The sequence below is a fragment of the Bidens hawaiensis genome, unplaced genomic scaffold (assembly GCF_021521415.1).
Source record: "Bidens hawaiensis isolate Kalapana, Puna unplaced genomic scaffold, B.hawaiensis_p1.1 tig00026557_1, whole genome shotgun sequence".
NCBI lineage: Eukaryota > Viridiplantae > Streptophyta > Magnoliopsida > Asterales > Asteraceae > Bidens > Bidens hawaiensis.
The window spans coordinates 62,048-83,889 of record NW_027494261.1 but is presented as its reverse complement, the minus strand read 5'-3'; the positions used below and the strand labels follow the sequence as shown (position 1 = coordinate 83,889).

Genomic DNA, 21,842 nt, shown 5'->3' with positions numbered 1-21,842 from the left:
TTAACAATAACCTTGATGTACAAGTAAACAACAGTAAAGAAAAGACTGTTGAGAGAACATTCAAGCGATACCGAAGGATTAGGTGCTCGGTATTCGCGATCTAATAAAAGAAGTTGTACCACCACTCTATGATTTAATGAAAAACGACCCAAGTTAGACCGCCTCTCATTCTAATAAAAGGGCGAGTCAAAGCAAAAGTGAAAATGTTAATTCAAAGAAAGAAAGTAAGAAATAGGAAAAAGAAACCGAGAAAGAAGCAAGTGATGAAAGCTCAACAACTGAAAATGACCTCTGTGATAAAACAAAGAAACTTAAAATACACGAAGGTTGTGATTTCAATATTTTTAAAGTTTATAATCCTAAAGAATTCTATGGAGATAAAGGAGCAATAGTTACCCTCCGATGGTTGGAGGAAATGGAGTCGATAGTAATGATTAGTAAGTACACGAGAAGGGAGAAGGTTCAATATACCTCCCAGGTGTTCAAGTGGGAAGCACTTGAATGGTGGAATACCCTAATCGGAATCAAGGGTAGAGAGGACCTGTATAATTTGGAGAGGGCAACGTTTAAAGCCATGATATTAAAGAAGTTTTTCCCGGTTCATGAAATGGATCAAACTCAAACCAAACTTTGGAATCACAAGGTTGTGGGAACAAACCTCAAGGAATATAACACCAAGTTTCTTGAATACTGCCTAATTGTACCTCACTTGGTCACTCCAGAAATTAACAAAGTGACGCGATACATTTACGGGTTACCAATCGAAATCCGTGACTTAGTTCGGTCACATATGCCGTCCATGTCGGAATCTGCTATGGAGTTGGCCGGGTATTTGATGGATGGGATGATTAGAAATCGAGATGAGAAAAAGAGAGATGATGGCAAGACGCCAGTTGGAGGTAAAGTGAGAAAAGTTGAGTAGAAGAGGGAAGAGGCGTTTGTGTATAGTCAGCCTGTATGCAAATCTTGCGGAAGGAGACATTTCGGTAGATGTCTTCAACCAACTAATACCATCACATGTAATTTCTGCAAGAGACCGGGACATGCGGTAGCCGACTGCAAGAGGAAAGTAGTGGTATGTTTTGATTGTGGTAAAAAGGGGCATTTTAGCACTAAATGTCCGAAGAAGAAGCCGATAGTGGCGGTTGGTGCAAGTGGCAGCGGTGCCAAGACCGATGCCAAGAAAGGAAACGCTCGTGTCTTTATGCTAGACACCCAGAAGGCAGCTGATAAATCGGACGTGATCACCGGTACGTTTCCTATTAATAATGTTTATGCTAGGGTTTTATTTGACTCAGGTGCGAACCAAAGTTTTATTTATTATAAATTTTGTAGTCTATTGAATGAACCCTTAGTTAAACTAGATAAACATTATGAAGTTGAAACTGCTGATGGAAATGTGAGTATAATAATTGAAGCTTTAAATAATGCCACAATTTCGTTAGTCGATCACATCATACCTGTATGACTGCTACCTATGACGTTAGCAGGTTTTGATGTAGTTTTAGGTATGGACTGGTTATCTTCTAATCAAGCCTGTATCTTATGTAATGATAAAGCCATTGACATTCAAACGTCTAACAATAAAACCATTCGTATCACCAGAGACAAAGAAGCAGGAAAAGTAGAAATCATTTCTAAAATAAAATCAAGTAATTGCTTAGGTAAGGGATGCCTTGCATTCATGGCCTATGTAACTAAAGAACCCGAACCCAAGAAGACGGAAGAAGTACCAATTGTATCCGAATTCCAAGATGTGTTTCCAAACGAGTTACCAGGAGCCTCGCCGTAAGACGGAAGAAGTACCAATTGTATCGCGTTGACCATGCTGAGTCACTGGACACGTGTCCAACCATGTGTTAACACGTGGCACGATATGACAGGCCACGTGTCACGAGCTGGTTTAGCGGCGTCAAATTGCGGCATCGCGATACGCGACGAGTGTGAGAAAACCCATTGCGTATCGCGGTGGATACCAAAATTCGCCTATAAAAGGGGGTGATGGGCATAACCAATTTTCATCCCAAAACACACTCAATTTCACACGCTTAAGCATAGGGAATTGTGCCCAATAACCGAGACGAGCCGACGTGCCATTTTCGTGAAGTTTGTGCAAGTAACGAGGTCATAATCAAGTAGCAATCATATAAACGAGTAGATTAAGATCTTGCCTTTTTCTTATTATCATTCTAGGTATCCGATCTAAGGTAGGAGTTATTTTAATTATAGCTTAGACAATCAATCGAGGTAATGGCCTTTAACATTGAAAGTATTTTGTAAACATTCACATTCATACACGAGTTTTCATAAAAGTTACTTCATAGCAAAGTAATGTTAAACAAAGATATATTTCGACGGGCATGTAGTAAAATGTAAGTGTGATATCACTAGTAGTAAGTTTATTGCTTATGGAAAAGTAATTCGTATAAATCCTAATCAACCGAGGGACCCGTTTACTTACCTAGAGAAACTTACCAACGTGTTATAACCTATTAAGCCAAAACATGCTACATAAAACGTCACATAAAAACAAAGTGTTTTCATTCACAATCAAAGATAAATGATTTCAAGGTTAAGCTTAGCATTCATAGCTTAATCAAAACACCATTCAGATATTTATGCGAACATATTATATATAGGTTAAATATCATTCTCAATCAATCAGTCAAGGTTTCCAACACCGACAGTACAGGTGAATACGTTAACCTTTTGAATCAGTCAAAACTTATTTATACTCAATAAGAAGAATGAGTGTTTGTCTTAAAGAGTCAGTCAACGTTAACATCAGATTACGTGATCTCTAAAACGTTATAATACAAAGTAGAGAATAAAATCAACTCAGACCGAATACACATGTGTCTGGATTCAAACATAATTGTTCAGCCTAATCAGTCAAAGGCTACGTGGCCGCGGGCTAACGGTCATAACTAGTTTCCATTAAGGGCTACGTGGCTCGGGAACAATTGTGTGTGTATGGCAGTGGCACATAGACCGGAAGCAGAAATGCTTCCGCTGAGCTTGTCGAGAAAACAATATTTTTATTGTAATGTAATTCAAGTGTTTTATAGAGTCATACGTGTTCACCAGCATATAGCTGACGTATTTTTCCAACCCATTGCAGGTAATTAAGCATAAGTAGCATTAGCAAGGATTGGAGTCTTAATGAAGATAGAAGCGCATACGAGATGGCTCCGTTTTTTATAAACTAAATCCTTGTAATATGAAACATATATTTTGTAATCTAATACTTGGGTATTTAATTCCCAAGTAAATTTTCAATGTAAATTAATATTATATTCAAACCTAAAGTCTTCCGCTAAAATTTACCCATAGTTCTGATATATTTACAAAACAGGTAACAACTTGTGGTCACACGCCTAGGCCGTAAGTCGGGGTGTGACAATAACCAAATAAGCCCATATAAAAATTAAATCTTTTAAACCCAACAAAATACTTCTTTTACTTAAAGCCAAAAAAAATTTCACCTTCGATCTAATTTTTTTTTACTTTCTCGAAGCCGGCTCTGCTTTATACCTTTATTCTATTCTTCTAAACCGGGTTAATCGTCTATTCACGCAACTGGAGCAAAGACTTTCAATAGTGGCAATATTCAAATATATATCGACAACCCGTCAACATCCATCTATGTAATTAAACACTCAGTTGCTCTATCATCAATGATCAATTTTCCCCAAACAAATTCGATCAGCGCTTCTGTCTAATTTCATTAAACCTAAGAACCATGTTGGAGCTTAACTTAATATTACGATCAGTAGCATTTTTGTTGTTGAGTTCAACTTGTTTCACTTCATTAGTTCAATCTGCCTGTAAGAGAGGCTGTGATTTAGCGCTCGGTTCGTACTACGTTGGGCCAGGAATTGATCTCGCTACAATTTCCCAGTACATAAACACCAAAGTCAGCAATATTCTCAAGTATAACCCAAGCATCCCTAGTCAGGATAGTGTCGAAGCTCTTAAGAGGTATAACCTGCCGTTCCGGTATGATTGCATCGACGGTGAGTTCTTAGCGCACGTGTTCTACTACGATCTTATGTCTGGGGATACGTATGAAAAGATTGCACAAGTGCTGTACGCTAATTTGACCACCGGAGACTGGATTCAGAACTTTAATACTTATGAATCTAATAGTTTGCCTGATATTGCTAGTATTAACGTGACGGTGAATTGCTCGTGTGGTGATCGTTCGATTTCAAAAGATTATGGTTTGTTCGTAACGTATCCTCTTCGTCCGGAGGATACCCTTGATTCGATTTCATCCGAGGCGAATCTTAGTTCTGAGTTAATTCTGAGTTATAATCCAAATATCAATTTCAACCAAGGAAGTGGTTTGGTATATATTCCGGGGCGAGGTAAGTATTTGGAACTTTGCCAAACAATTTTTGTATATAACCCATAATATCAATTTCTTTTCATGTTGTCCTTCTCATAGGTCAGAGATTTTTCTAGTTCTTAATTACCCTAGTTTTAATTGCTCTGAAAATACATGAGACGGTCTGAGGCACTTACGGTCCCACAAAGAAAAAACCAAGGCGTTAGGCGCAAGAGGAGAGTATATATTATCTGTAAAATAACTTTAGATACTGTTTAAGATAATTTTAGAATGCCGTAAAATAGGATACCTGTTAGTTGTAGCGATAACTTCTCAGTTGTTGGTACTAGCTTTGAGATATTATACGGGGTTTGTGGTTCATTGGTTACTTCCTTTTAGATTTATCTTGTGATTAGCGGTTAACATCGGTAAGGAGAGAAATATATAGTTTTTCATCGGTGTGTGGGGGTTTTGGTTATTGGGCTTGGAACGAGACAAATGGGGATGGTCTTGATTTTATTCTGACCCACACCATGGGTATAATCGGCATGTTCTTTAACAATACCGAAACACATCTGATTAATTTTATTCGTCATCTTCGTCTTCGTCCCCCTCCTCGTCTTCGTCCCTGTTTTCGACTTCAACGGGACAATTATCCCAAACATGTTGAACCAAATCCGCCTTAAGTTGGTTATGTGTCTCACTTGATGTGAGCTCGTGAGTTGTGAATGTTTCGCGTTCGTTGTTTTTCGGTTGGTTCAGGGGATTGTTCAGGAACGATCCCTGGTGTATAGTGTTGACATATTGCTCTGCCCTTGTATTCTAAAATCATATTATGCAATATGATACACGTATACATGGCATCACTCATTTTTGCCATCGACCATACACGGCATGGTTTTTCACATAATGCCAACATTTTTTAAAAACCCCGAAACACCTCTCAATATCCTTTCGCGCGGACTCTTGTTTCTTCTTAAAGTATTCTCTTTTTTCCTTCGATCGGGTCTTGAAACGTTTTGACGATGATCGAGTACTCAAGATATACTCCCGTGATGCGTAAAAATAAACGTCTAGACATCTAAAAACGACGTTGAAAAGTAACATCGTCGAGTATAGGTCTGCCATTGAAGTAGTCATTCATCAAATGATTGTTCGCATCAAGACGATCTCGAAGGATATACGATCGCCTACGTTGTGACGAAGAACTAGTAGAGCCAGACGCTATCTTATTGGCGACGGACCACATTGCGCTCATGACCTCTATCACCTCCTTCAACGACTGTTGGTGCATCTGATGAATATTCTGAGTATCCTTAATTAGTTGATCCCAAATGTCGGAAGAGTTCGGGGAATCCATTTTGAAAAAGTATGAAATGTAATGGTGAAGAAGTATGAAATGGTGAAAATGGTTGAATTGGTTTGGTATTTATATTTGAGTTTGTATATGAAATGGTAAAAATAGTTGAATTGGTTTGGTATATGTATTAAGTTTTAAAATTTTTATTTAAAACTTTTGACCGTTCAACAACGGTCAAAACTTTATATTATTATTATTATTATTATTATTATTATATACAAGTAATGGGCGACAAAAACTCATCGCCCCCCTTATCACCCCGTTTGTCACGGGGGGGGGGTCCAAGTGAAAATCGCCCATGTTGCCCCTAAATATCGCCCACTACACACAACCTTAACTATAGTCTTGCATTGTTAGTACTTTTGTATTGATGTCAGCTCTGATTCTTTAAACCATGTGTAATTGTATGTAATATTTTCTATTTGTTATGTTTTTCCGAGTTCAATACTATACTATTCTTTAAAAAGGAGTTTTGGTGTCAAGGTCTTAGCGAGAGCACCCTATCTACACCCTAGGATAGAGGTAAGGTTTGCCACCCTCATACCCTAAGCCTACCCTACCAACATATGCACTATAAGTGATATTAAACTGGGTATGCTTCTTTTTCTCCCCGGTTGTGAAAAATACCATATGCATTTGGATCTTTATCGTCTCCGTTAATAATTGGTTGTTCAACAAGCTTGATGTCAAGAATGTCTTTCTTGCATTATCTCCATGTTATCCATGTTTCACTATTCATGATACTTAGTTTTTGCATTCCTTCATGTATTTAAGTTGAGTTTGAGTTAATGAAAAAAAGCAGAGAAAATTGTTTCAAAAATCCTGTCTTCAAAAATCTTATTAATCTTGTAAATTGACCCACTCAAGAGTTACTATACATCAATTGGTGCTTTCATTCTTGAACTCTCCCATGGCTCCCAAGAAAGATGCTTCCATCTCAACCACCTATGATGTTTCGCAAGCCTTCCTTGATCGGCTTGAAGCCACGAACACCCACACCACCACTCAAATTACGCTCTCCAACCACTCTTAAACCACCCTCGCAACTCTCACTGAAGCCATCTCCAACATCCCCACTGCCACTGTTACCACCACGACCAATGTGGTCGTCCGTCTTGTTCCACCATCACAGCCACCATTGAACAATAACCTGCCGCCAAACAACACCCCGCCGAACAGCACCACACCTCCGAACAACCAAACACCAAACAAAAACTCCACCCTACGGCCACTAAAAATCCACCTACCCACTTTTGACGGTTCAAACCCCCTTGATTGGCTCTTTCAAGCTACAGATTACATTGATTTCTCTTTCGTCCAACCCACTCAACGCCTTTCATGACTCGATTTTATTTTACCAGTGAAGCTCTTAGTTGGTAAAAATACCTTGACAAAAATAACCTACTTACAACTTGGCCCGAGTTCGTGCGAGCCCTCGAACTCCGCTTTGGTCCATCTTCTTACGAGAACCAACAAACGGCTTTGTTCAAGCTCCGCCAAACCACAACCGTTATCGCGTATGTTGCAGAATTCGAGCGATTGAGTAATTATGTCGTTGGCCTATCGGCGGACGCTTTGCTTAATTGTTTCACTTTGGGTCTGTGATCCGATATCCAGCAGGAACTAGCAATCCATTAGCTGACTTGATTTCAACATGTTGTGGGTCTTGCGAAGCTTGTGGAAGACAAACTTGCTGCCATCGTTCCATCACTTTCCTTGTCATCGACCACTACTCAAGAGACTAAACAACCGGCTCCTTTACAAGCACCAATCAATGCTTCTTCGGCTCTTTTTCCTGCTCCCACTGCTGCCACACCAACCCTTCCTACTGTGCGACTCTCGCCGAAACTATAGCAATAGAGGCGGGCTGCCGGCCTATGCTTTCGTTGTCCCGAACGTTACTTGCCAGACCGCCGGTGTAACCCACCACAAATTTTACTGATTATTGATAACATTGCTGAGATTCCAACTAATGCCACCATACCATTGCTTGAGGTTCATCCGGATATTCCATGTTTCCTGTCGATCTCTCCGGCACTTTTCTTTGGGATGACTACCACGACTTTCATGAAACTCATAGGTTTTATTCAAGATCACCCGGCTAGCATTCTCGTGGATTTCGGGAATACTCATAAACTCATCCAACCCCATGTCGCATCCCTGCTTAGCCTTTCTATCAATCTGACACCACGCTTTCCGTTTCTCGTGGGCAACGATGAGCCCCTACAATGTACCAGGTTCTGCCCGAAAGTTCCAGTCATGTTGAACAAAACCACAATCCCAGTTTCATTGTTTATGTTGGCTTTCAATGGGTATGAACTCATTTTGGTTTCGACTGGCTTCGTTCTTTGGGCCGATAACAACGGATTTTTCCGTTCCATCGCTCACATTCCTTCACATATATCAGATTGTCACTTTGAAGGGCACCCAACCCGTCGTCTCTCCAAAGTTGGTTGGTGTTACCATCATCGACCTTGGGGGAAAGGTCGAATCTAAAGGGGTTGGTATTGATACGACCCGTATACCCGCTGACCCTATCCATTAGACCCGACCTAGTGACTCAGTTAAAAAGGCGTGAAGAAGTCAACAATCATTCCCTAAAATCGGTCATGCATTATAGGATTAGATATGCACGTTTATATTTTCTCCATGCTTAGTTTATTCACATGTTTGTATTATCTCCATGTTTTCCATGTTCCACTATTCACGTTGCATTCCTTCATGTATTTAAGTTGAGTTTTAGTAAAAGAAAAAAGATCATAGAAAATTATTCCAAAAATCTTGTCTTTCTATTGCTTATTAATCTTGGAGGTTGACCCATTCAAGGGTTACTATCAGATTTGACAGGTTGTCCTATTTCACGTTGGTTATTGACCGAGTATTGTGTGTTTTCTTGAATAAATATTGTGTGAAAACACTATTACCCAGATTGGTTGAGTCAAACTTTAAAATCCACGGCAGATGATATGGGATTGTTGTTTTCTTAGAAAATCTGTGGTTATTTATAATGACTTTGTGTTGTTATACTGTGATAATCAATCAACTATACACATACCTAAGAATCAAGTATCGATCTCAGAAGAATACGATGGCATATGGAGGTTGATTATCATCTAAAGTAGAGTTGGAGTATTCTGCACTCAAAGGGACCACCCAACTATATAGCAGATTCACGTTTAGACAGACTTTTAGGTTGCAACAATGCCAAATATATTTTATTTGTATCCGATGGATATCAAGAACACTGAACATATAATTACAACACAATCAACAATAGACATACGATTCTTTATAAGTGTTCGCCTATTTATAGTCTACGACCGGATCTTACAAGGAGATTACCCCTGTTCGTTTGGTATAACAGAAACCGTCAATAACCGCTAAATTACGGCCGATAGACTTTTATCACGTTTGACTTTTCGCTTATGTTATGTAAGTAATATAATTATAAAATACATAAAAATAATCGAAGTCTAGATTAACATCTATGCTCTAACTTGGGGATGAGTGTTAGTTGTACTGCATATGCAATATGAAGTTATGAATTAGTTATTATTTTATTATCCATTTATGCCATAGGCCATAGTTATCAATCAGATACATGTTCCACTCTCGTTAGAGTCCCAAAGCTAATAATGAACAATAGCATTCTCTTTGTTCTTGTGTATAGTTTGCCTCACAGTTTCATTTTTTTATAAAACAAACATTTTCCTATTGAAAAAAAAACTAGAATTTCAACTTTTAGCAATTGAGGTTGGTTTACACTAACTTTGAACCTAAAACTAAAGTGAACATTGTTCAATCTTGGTTTGTTTTTCCCTCTAGTGTTAGCATTCTCATGAATATGGATGTTATTGGTAGATGAATATGGAAATTATCCGCCCTTAAAAATCGGGTATGTTCTTTTCCTTAAACGACATGTTATTGGTAGTAATTGATGACTATTAATGCCATTTTAACAAGTCTTTTTCCAATTCTTGTTAACCTTTGCAGCTCAGGTGACGCGACCGTCCCTTTCCACAATGAAATTATTCCATTATATATTCTGGAATTAAACTATGAGTTATTGAATATACTTTCTCAAAACCAGGATTATCTGGCGGTTCCCTAGGTGGAATAACAGTAGGAGCGATAGCTGTGGTGTTGTTCCTTGCAGGATGCTTATATAATGGAGTTTATAGAAAGAAAAATGGCAAAACAAGTGTATGGGTACGAAAACCACAGGTTCAACTTATGCATGCTCAAGGTATAATTTTCATTCTTCGTTTGGTCTTTCAGTTGTTAGTATTGCTTGAAACTGGACAGGTCAGGTTGGTTAACCACAAATACATTCTTCTTTGTAATTAATGTGATAGTCATGAGTACTGTGAAAGAGAGTAGGAATTATATAATAATAATAACAACAACAACAACAATTCAGGTTGATCATCATCATCATCCAGACATGTGTCTAACGAATTAGGAGGTTGAATGCATTAAACTAGACTTTGACGAATTCAAGTTGTCACCATATGCTCATAGTATTAATGTTCAGTATAAGGTGATTCAGATGTTGATTTTTCACATGTTTTTTTAAAATATTAAGTGGTGATAATGTATTAACCTATCCTCTCTTTCAATCGTAGCCCCTGGTGGTTCTTTGATTACAAGTATGACATTTGACAAAGCAGTGGAGTTTTCATATGAGGAGCTTTCAACGGCAACACTTGACTTCGGTCTTGCTAATAAGATTTGTCAAGGAGGTTTTGGTGCCGTTTATTATGCAGAGCTCAGAGGCCAGGTTTGGGATTATGGTTTTATATTTTAGCTTTTCTTGCTAGAGGTGGACTTCAGAATGCTTCTAGCAAGTTAGTTAACTCCCTATGAGAGTGTATAATAATCTGATTTTGTGTTTAATTGTCTAACATTTTATCTTGATTTTCTAACTTGCCAAACTCGTGCAGGAAGTTGCTATCAAGATGATGGACATGGAAGCATCACGTCAATTTCTAGCCGAACTAAAGGTTTTAGCACATACTCATCACATAAACCTGGTAAGCGCTGTTTAATTTGGCCTTCTTAGTTAATGCATATTGTCTAGAGGTGTAAGCATGGACGAGTCACGGAGTCATGCAGATTGGATAATGGATCAAATTGAGTTTGAACCCTGAATGGGTTGTTTTATATATGTCTCGGGCTGGGTCGACCCACACAGATTTTTGTCCTTGTCTCTTGTATTTTATGAATATTTTTATTAGTATTCTTATTATAGTATGGTGTGAGTGTGATATATATATATATATATATATATATATTGGGCTACAACACCATTAGACTAACATGCGTGGATACCATTTTACTTCTTAATTTACACTACCACGTCAACGCCACATCATAGCCCACTCCACTTTATTCTCTTCGATAATATTAAGGAAATGATTACCAATTCACCACTTCCCACCTTTTCAAATAAAATAATTAATATAAATAAAATTAATTAATATAACTAAAGTAAGTTTATAATATCTAAAAGTAAAAATTTTGGAAAATTAAAATTGCATTTAATCATATAAAAATAACAATAATAAATTAACTTAATTTAAAAATCTAAAAAAATAGAGCTGATAAATATAAAGGTAATAAATAAATAAATAAATAAGAGTACATCCAATCATCCATATATGTTTTGGCCATATTCCTTGCATTCTCTACCAAACACCCTTGCATTCTCTACCAAACACCATATGTCTTTGTTCCCAATATTTCAAATCCACCCATCTTTAAAACCAGTTATCCTTCACTCAAAACACAAAACATGAGAACAAATTTAGTTTAGTTTATCAAGTGTGTTGTAGGCTTGTCGCTATATAAATTAAATAGAAAATACCATTGTTTTGAAAACCGGAACGGACCGGCTGGTCGAACCGGTACAACCGGGATTCGGTGATGTCCGAGTTGTCACTAAGAACCGGTTGATAAGTTAGTTTTTGGAAGCAATGTAAAACTGGGAATATCAATTAAAAATAATCAATGCTGGCCATGAGAATCAAACTTTAGACCTGCATGCTGGAATTATAAGGTAAAACCCAATGGGCTAGCAAATGTTTGTGAGAATTTCGTGTAGAAATATATTAATATAGTTAAGTATTCATATGTAAACTATTGTTTTTCATTTAAAAGAGAAAAAACTTCACAATAGTTAATGTAAGAACATTTAATTTAATGATATTGTATCATTAATATGTTTATAATTCCTTATAATTAAATTATAGTCTTTTTTTATTACTTTTTCTAAACATCATGATTTTTTTTGTTATATTTTACATATTGTATAATTTTTAAATAGTTTATTGCTTTAACCGATTTTTAATTCGAGTCAACCGGTTGAACCGGTCCAATCAGTGAACCAGTAACGCGTCCGGTTTGATGTCCGATCCGGTTATGAAAACTTGGAAAATATAAACTTCAGCGGCAATTATATCGGCAATTTCACCACCAAAAATTCACCGTGGGCGGCGCCGATGTGACCGGGGCGGTGTTCACCGCCGGCACCGACAGCCACACAGGCTCCTTCAACGGCATCCCGGCATCCACACCTTATAGCCTTACACCCCAAAAATAAAAACCCACTATTTACTGACTGGGAGCCACATGGCGCAAAACGCTCCATTTTATAGCCCCTCCACTACACATAGCCTAAACAACTAATTTTGGGTAAATATGTTGATCATTGGTAACTTTAATGTCTTCAAAATGATATATGAAGTCTTACATTTGACCATATGTGATGCAGGTGCGTTTAATAGGATATGTGTCGAGGGTTTCCTTTTCTTGGTATATGAGTACATTGAAAATGGAAACTTAAGTCAACATTTACATGGATCAGGTCAGCTAAGTTAAATTTAAAAACAGAACCTAATTTCTGATATCGAATTGACTTCAAACAAAGACAAGTTATGATCTTTTTAATGTCCAGTTCCAGAAAGCGACCCGCTACCATGGTGTACCCGCGTCCAAATTGCCCTTGATTCGGCAAGGGGTATTGAGTATATCCATGAACATACTGTTCCCATGCATGTACATTGTGATATTAAATCAGCAAATATACTAATCGACAAGAACTTCAATGGGAAGGTTTGCATACAATCATGTCTTCATAGTTATTTGTTTTAATTAGTATACAATGGATTAATGGTCCTTGTGAAGCTAGGACAAAGATTCTAGAACCCTAACGAGCTTAACTCACATGTCGGTTAACCATAATATATAGAATCTAACAATGTTAGCTCACTGGTAGTTTTGATTTAATGATGCCACATGTTTACTATTAGGTTGCAGATTTTGGTTTAACAAGGCTAAATGCTGTTGGAAGTAAATCGCGTGTTGCGGGTACATTCGGATATATGCCACCAGAGTAAATCTTCTTCTTTTAGCGTATTTGGCCAGCTAATTTATTTACCAAACGTCCCTAATGCCAATGGTTCTATATGGGTTCACTAGATACTACATCATAGTCTTAGTTTAATGCCTATATAAGTAATGAATGACAATTAACTTAATTGAGATTGTAGGTCCGTAGAATGGATCTAACAACGTGTTTTTGAATCAATATCAACTACTAGCTAGCGGAAATCACTAGTAGATTACCGAGATCTCGGATCTTGTTAGTGTTCGGTTTATTAACGGTTATGGAAAGAAAGAGAGGGAGAGTAGAGAGTTGGTGAGAAAGTATATTAAAATATGTCAAAAGGTTGTTGTGTACCATGTACATACTTCACCTTTTATAGGTGAAGCCATGCCATGCTCTCATATATTATATCCAGCCCAATAGGTTCAACATGCATGGCCTTGGGCTCAAACATACATAAACGAACTGAAAGCTAATAAAATACATCGTGACATGATTGAAATAATATAAATGACTAAATAACAAAATAGGGTCTAATAATCTCCCTCTAGTCTTTAGTATTATCTTCAACTTTCATCCTCAGTCCATCTCGTACTCAAAAGGGGAGTCATAATCAAATAGCTGATTGTCAACAAGATAACGAACAAACTTGTTGAAATTTTCAACTATCTTATCAGTGTTGTCCCTTCGAACGTCTTCAACTGTGGACGAAGGAGAATTGTAAAGCTTCAACAAATCCTCCTTGCCAAGACCCACCAGTTCATGCTCGTATAAAAAGCGGAGCGAATGCATGGTCTCACAGTGTGAAAGACGACCTCCCCGATGTTGTTGTCGAACTCCCACTCAATGAAATCATGGAGTGTGTTAGGCGTGAACGACTCTCCATTGTAGATTGGCTCCCCATGATCCTTTGACATCTTCTACCTCCATGCATTTCTTCTCTTGCCGGTGGCCGGATCGACTTAAGTTGGATGCAAGTAAGGTCTCTCCTTGTTAAGCTTGAAGTTGGGGTAATCATCCTTCCACTGTTTGCTCAAAATCTCTTAAACAAACCCTCCGGCTTCTATTCACTAGCTCCACTACCCACAATTCTTCTGAAGTAATTCATGTCAAATTGAGACAATGAATGCATATCTGAGTAGTGCATGTAGGTAAGATCACCATTTGCACGTCTTATAGCCGATGTTTTGCTATCATTGTGCCATTTGCAGTAGAGAATGGGAGAGTCATTGTGGTAATGGTTGTTTCGGCACCTGATGCTCAAATTTCTGCCGATGTTGTACCACTTCTTCTTTCTGGGATTTGACACTTGAGAAGCTTCAGCATCAGAAGGAGTGACAACCGTAGCACCTTCTTGAACTGGATCTATCACAAACCAAAGTATTCGGATTCGAAGAGTAATTGATGTCATCATCAAGGGCTTCTTTCTCATGAGGTTGGGTACCTGCAAGTTCATCAACATTAAAAATAGAGTTAAGTCTTCTTAAAATGCATCGTCCCGATTTCTTGTTTGCTTTTCCGCATCCCCGAACATAGGATCATCAAGCAGCGTGTCATCGTGTGGAGGAGTTTGTTGACCTGCCCCACTGCCACCACCAACACTAGCACCTCCATTACCACCACCATTATTTCCATCAGAGTCATCGTCACCACTTGGCTCATTAAATCTATCAAGTGGTTCGTCTTCATCTTCCTCCTCCTCATTGGATTCTTCATCACTTTCTTCTTCCTCGTCTCCTATAGCAGTTTCTCCAACAGCAACTACAGAAACATCTCATGCACCAACAATCGTGCCAACTACCACTATGTCACCACCAATAACGCCAACACCATCTCTACGCGAACACACTTCTCAAACTTGTTGTAATGTGAGAAGAAGAGGGTAAGTCATTTTCAAGGAAGGAAACCCTTGATTCTAACCTCATAACATCATCGTGACGTTCATCACTTGTCAGCGACTGGTTGGTCAATAATGTTTGCTAATTGTTAATTCTCTTCTGGAGAGTCTCAATTAATCTTTGTTGACTTGCAATGAGAGCTCTGTTAGCCTCTCATTCATTCTCCAGACTTTTCACCCTTTTAACCAACCCAATATTTTCTTTCTCAGCTTCCGCATTCATTTTCTTCTGATCCTTCTCATATTCAATCATACTTTCTCCCCTCCCCCTAAGCCTGCTTTGCGTTTGATTCCTCCAGAGCTTGAATCCTATCGAGGATAGGATCCAGATACACCGAAGATTTCTTGAATCTACCAATGGATAGAAGGATGGCTGAAAATATTAGAGATTTTGTGGTTGTGGGAGGTGTGATTGAAAGGGTAGGTTGGGTTGTGGTTTGGGTAGGCATGGTTATGGTTTGGGTTTTAAATAGTTTGCTTAGGGCTAAAGGTAGGGATAGGGATTGTGTTGTCAAATTGATTTTTTGGTTGGGTTGAGGTGGGAATGGATATGGTTCGGGTACTTGGTGAGGATGTGAAAGTGGATGACCAAAAGGTTGTGGCTCTAAGTGGGGATGTAAAGGTTGGAAAACTAGTGGGTGAGGTGGCATGTGGTGGAGAGAGGGTTTGATAGATGGGAGAGGTATGTTGTGGTTTGGTTTCGGGTTGGTTGGGTAAGTCTAGCTCAGGTAAGTCTAGGCCTTGGATGGGATTGTATTTTTGTGAGGGAGAGAGTTCAGGGTAGGTTACGGGTGAGCCATGTAGTTTTCTTGGAGTGTGTTTAGGTTTGGGCTTAGATTTGGTTTTGGGATGGGGAACATGTATTTGCTTGCCTTTCATGGCAGCTACAGTGTGGGACAAGGTAGTGGGTGATGCAGTATAAGGGTTAGGTTGGGTTGCTTGTGGAGGTGGGGTGGTAGTTTCTGTCACAATGATAGTAGGAAATTTTACCTTTAAAGAGGTGGGCTTCTTGGAGTTCCCGACTTTCTCTAAATGCTTTAGCTACTGCTTGGGATCTTCTTCCTCCTCAGCTTGTTGGAAAGAATCACCAGTAGAAGGCTTGCTAGAAGCCTTCCTTTTCTTTTCGGCCTTTTGATTCCTCCTTCTCTCAACTTCAACCTCGGGCTCTGTCTCAGTAGCTTCAACACCAGTCTCTTCCTCATTGTGTTCCTCATCACTTTCATCATCACCTCCATCATCATCATCATCATCACCACCACCACCACCACCTTTTTCACCGAAATCTTTATCTTCAGGTTCGGCTTCATCAAAAAGACCAAACTTTGTTCTAGGAATTTCACCTCTATATTTGTATCCTCGGATGGGAGGTGACAACATGGCCTTGAACACCGTTTGCTTCACCATCTTCACATGGTGAGGTTCCTCAGGAGGTATCTCAGGCGTTGCCCTTTGTATCATAAATCATAGGGTATACGGGTCTTGGTGTCTCATGCATCAAATCATCCAGTAATAGTGCACAAATCTTGGATACATCATCCAAGTATTGTTTTTAAAGCATTTGCATGCATACATAAGAAGATAATTCTGGAATAGTTGAACTGAACTTTATTCGTCAAGCAAGCCATAAGCCTAACCTAGTCGGTTCTCAATTTATCAAAACATCCTTTCAACTCGGATAAATAGTTTGCAATATGGTGGAAATGATTCTTCTCACAAGCTGTTCACTTTTCATCCTAATCTCAGTAACAAAATCTTGCAGCTCATCCTTCTTCATTCATTTGAAATAGTGATCGGGAGCATCTTTAATATTTAGAGACCTTCTAACGTCTGCCTCGGTGATCCTTAGCCTTTTTTCAACCACCTTCGTAGTAATTATAAGTCCCAAATCTAGATCACTACAATGCAATAGCAAACAAACACGTGACTGGGCGAAATCCGTGATGAATCAAGAAATAGATGAAACGAGCACAAACACAAGATTCAAAGCACACGTTTATTATAAATGTCGTGTACTTAATCCCACAATACAAAACCGATTACACTCTGTAAGAACCCAATATCAAGGATTCCTACAGTTGGTAATCATTCCAAACAAATTCAAATATAAAAGATAAACCGGTTTCATATAATTCAGAAATTCAACATAGAGTATTCTTGCAGCGGAAAATTAACAAAACATCCAAATATTGTCCTTAAAACAAAAATTGTAAATTTAAATTTTCTTAATTATTAACACGATAAGGAGCATCGACTAAAACTTCCTCGGGACCTCGGGTAGTCTTGAGCATATCCAAGCAGTAATCCCATCCACACTCAACCTGAAATCATTCTAACATACACGCAAAGTCAGCTTGAGATGAGTGAGTTCATGTTTTTATCATCAAAACTTATTAAAGACTGACCACGGTATTTAACATACGACTTTCATAAAAGTTAATAAATCAATAAATAATTTTCCTCTGTTAAGCACGTAACACGGGCCACATCCTCTCAAGTATAAAACACAAAGTTAAGTACCCGAATAAACATCCACCCCAAGGACAGGCAAACTACCCAGGGACACATCCACCTTAACCCTAATAGGGGAATTAAGGAATTTTATAACATCCATTCGACCCGGTCACGGCTTAACAAAAACATTCACGTGGTGGCCACACACACACATCCAAATAAAACAATCATAAATCATATAAACTTCCAAGCATAGATAGAAAAAAACATTAACTATGCAATATCATCCAAACGGTTCAAAAGGGTAAAATCGTCATAAAGTGTGTATGCTAGCCCAAAACGTAAAACATTTAAAAAGGGGCATCATGAAATTCACCTGATACGGATCACACCAATATCACAACTGGATCCTCTAGATAATCACTCACAATGCACGGGCCTGTCAAGTTAAAGCACACAACAATCACTAACTAGACCACGACGACTCGCTCACTCTACGAGACGTCTTAACATGATTGGATTCATACAGCCTCTTACAATATCCATATTCATTTACATCAGCCCCGAAGTTGTTAAATTACCCAAAAAAACCCTTCCAATATAATCACCACTAATGGTTCCCAAACTATGTCCGTCTTACGTTAACTGTGTCGAATTCGCACGTTAACGAATCAATTAACCAACCACCAACCAAACCAGCCCCATTTTGATAACATTTGACAATATTACAGCCCATCCATCTATATTTAACCATCCAAGTTGATGGGGTTTGAAATTCGTCACTTTCCACATTAATTAACAATTAATTGATTTTACGCGCTCTTACAAACCGATAAAGGAATCACCAACCAAACCAGCCCCTATAACCAAAAAAAAAACTTTCCTTCCGTCCTTACACTAACATAAGACCCCTCAAACTGATCGGGTTGGAAATTCCTTCAAATAAAACCCAAAAGATAACAATTAACGATTTCCACATTCTAGAACCCTAGAAATCGGTTTTTTATCAATTGACCCATCAAACCAACTTCAATGGTCATGAAATTTTAGTATGATATACTATATATACCTGGGGATCTTTTGACACCAAAAACTCCAACTTTTGACCTCGGTAAGCATGCCAATTGATATCAATCCGAATCTTCCCCTAGTTAAAGGAACGGATTAATTGACCATTGTAACGACGTAAGTTATACAATTAAAGATTATGGGAGTTTCGTACACATCTTGGATGACATATAGGAGCATGGAATTGATTTAAATCGATCAAAAACAAATTGTTTGGTGGCTTGGGAGCTTGCGGCCGCTACTAGGGTTAAGATGGGTGGGGGGGAGTGACTGTTGTGATATAATATCAAAATGTTACACTTTAGTCCTTGCACTTTGTAATTCGATTCTCCTTGCTCCCGAACTGAATAAAACACTTCACAGACATTCCCATAGGTCCCCGACTCCTTAATCTAACCCCGGGAAATTAATTTGCAAACTCTACACTCGCGCCATAAGGTTTACGAGAATTTTAGGGATGTTACAAGTCTACCCCCTTACATTGGGATTCGTCCCGAATCCCGCTGATTCGGAAACAAGTGCGGTTAGATTCTCATCATCTTGTCCTCCGACTCCCAAGTATCCTCGGAACACACCCTATCATCAAATGTCTCGACCTTCGGCTTCTTTGTAGTCAAAGCGGGATTATCACTTCAAATCGATCACCATCAACGCCAAGACTAAAATCATTCCTCGTTCATAAAAGATGCCCTCTAACGTCACTACTGAGTGGTAAGTGCTCATCTTTGTTGCTCACAACCCTACGAATACCCACCGCTAAAACTTTAACATACCTCTTAATTCTCTCATTCCTAGGGGTAATTAATTTAAAACACAAACGGGCCACACGAATTTGTTCAATAACCAATTTCCTCATTTCCTCCCAAGTCATTCTGCTATCATCCAGATTCCCTATAGTTTGAACTACATTATCCCACCAACACAATGCTTCCGAATGAAACGACGTGGTTGCATACCTCACCATACCATCCTCCCGACACCGACTAATATCCTCTAAATCGTTTCCATTTAGCGCTCCCACTCATAAGCCGACAAACCCATCTTATGGATCGAAAGAGATGGGTCACACTTCTTAAAATCACCATAGGGTATCCACAAGCATTAACCTTGCCAACATAACCTCTATCCTCAACATGACCAGATAAAGTCAACCAAGACTCATCTCGAGCCCCCTTCATCCTCCGACCACCCTCAGCCCCTTTAATTTTGTCAGAGCACCCAGTACATTCACAGACTCACCAATCATTTTAGACATTTTATTAAGCACAACACGACAAGCTTCCTCCACATAGAGGTGTTCAGCACCCCTTTGATTCCCACAAGATATGTTTGCGTCATCACTACGGGTAGCGCATCCTGGATGAAGCCAATTGTAACTTCTTGTATGTTGGTATCTTACAAGAGAACAAAGAGGAGGCTAGGAGGTACACCATAAGGCGTTGAATTATCAAATAAATGATGGCGTATTATATCCGCGATCCTACCTAGGACCACTCCTCCGCTGCATAGTCCCGTAAGGTGCCAATTATCAACTAAGAGAAATCCATAAAGGAATATATGGGGTCCGCGCAAGCCCGTACATGGTGGTGGCGAAAATCATGAACGCAAGATACTATTGGCCAGGCATGCATGTGGAAGCTGAAAAACAAATCCGCAAATATGACACATGCCAACGTTACGCGTCTAAAACCTTTCGCACAAAGAATAGCATGATACCAATAATCACCACGTGGCCATTTTAGGAATGGGCCATAGATATTACTGGTCCATTTTCGGAAGCGCCAGGGTGGATTAAGTTTCTGATAATCGTCATTGACTACTTCACCAAATGGATATCGGCTAAGCCAGTAGCCACTATCAACGCCTTCGACGTCAAAATGTTCATATGGGAGATCATCATTTGTCACTTCGGCCTACCCATGAACATTGTTAGTGACAATGGAACGCAATTCACTGACCAACGTATGAAAACTTGGCTTACAAAACTGCAAGTAATGCAAACTTTCACGTACGTGGTGCACCCACCAGGAAATGAGGAGGTTGAGTGCGCCAATCGAAACATCATTGATGGAATCAAAAAGAGGTTAGACCGCTACAGATATGGCTGGATAGACCAAATCGTGCATGTCCTTTGACCCCTCATAACACAAAGGAACACAAGTAATGCTAAAAATGCCATTTAGTCTAACTTATGGAAAAGAAGCAATGGTCCCCAGTGAGATAGGTCTACCCTCCCCGCACATCTTAATTACGAAAGACAACAAGGATGAGCAGCGGTGCATCTATTTAATGCTCCTAGAAGAACGAAGAAAGTTGGCTGCTATGCGCAAGAACAACTACAAGCTCCAATTCTAGAGGTACTAAAATGCCAAAGTTAATATTTACGTGTTCAACGCAGGAGATTACGTCATTGGTAACAACGAGGTGTACAACGTTCAAGCGTTTGGCAAGTTATCACCAAATTGGGAGAGACCTTATCAAATCAACAAGGTCCTAGGCAAAGGCGCTTATGCGTTGAACAAACTCGATGGCATGCCTATTTCGCAAACTTGGAGCGCGGCACAATTGCGGAAGTGTTATATGTAAATCGATTTCATTTTATGTAAAAGCGGGCCAAGGGCCACAATATTTTTAACGAAAACAATACTCTTCTATTAACAACCTAAATAGGCGTTACTAACTTATCTATTATGTTAATTAACAAAAAGTAATGCGCAGAAAGAGGTGGAAATATTTCATTGCATTAATAAACAAGTATTTACAAAAGTGGATACCAACATCCACTAAACAAAATATACAATTTACATAAGTCCGATACTACTTATGTACAAATCTAATATTCAACATGAAGCATAGATTTTACTCATATCCTACACAACTACAAATAAAACTTTGACACGTGACCACGGCTTTTTAACTAGGACATCATTTGTTTGTGATTTTAGTATAATTGAGGATTAAATTGTTGATCAAGTTAATTGTAATATGCATCTAAATAAGTTGGGTGCATAGTACACACTTATTTGATCTTATTATAATTTGTAACCCTATTGGTACTTAAGGGCGAAGCCCCAAGGGGGTTTCAAGGCGGGAACGCCCCTTGATAGGGGTCCGGGAAGCACCCTTGGTAGCAGGGTCCAAGGAGGAGCGTTTTTAATTATCAGAAATGAAGGAGCATTTTTATTGTATTTGAAATTAAATACTTAACAGTTACATACCCTAACCCTAAAAAACTTATCATTTTATCATATGATGAATTCTCTCTAGTTCACAAAACTCTCAAATCCATACTAGGATTCTTGCTCAAGTTAAACATTTGGGAACCACAAATAGTTTTGATCTGAAAGTT

General features: G+C 38.8%; 1 pseudogene across 1 annotated transcript in view; it reads left to right on the top strand.

Moving 5' to 3' along the window:
- The first annotated feature begins 3,697 nt into the window (after nucleotides 1–3,697).
- The window catches only part of LOC143573515 (lysM domain receptor-like kinase 3), a 28,235-nt pseudogene continuing 10,090 nt past the window's right edge, over nucleotides 3,698–21,842 (top strand). Inside the window, exons 1-8 of the transcript XR_013142443.1 lie at nucleotides 3,698–4,370; nucleotides 9,552–9,617; nucleotides 9,754–9,936; nucleotides 10,316–10,470; nucleotides 10,634–10,723; nucleotides 12,463–12,555; nucleotides 12,646–12,803; nucleotides 13,001–13,083. The product of XR_013142443.1 is annotated as a lysM domain receptor-like kinase 3 (transcript). The remainder of the gene's footprint in view (nucleotides 4,371–9,551; nucleotides 9,618–9,753; nucleotides 9,937–10,315; nucleotides 10,471–10,633; nucleotides 10,724–12,462; nucleotides 12,556–12,645; nucleotides 12,804–13,000; nucleotides 13,084–21,842) is intronic.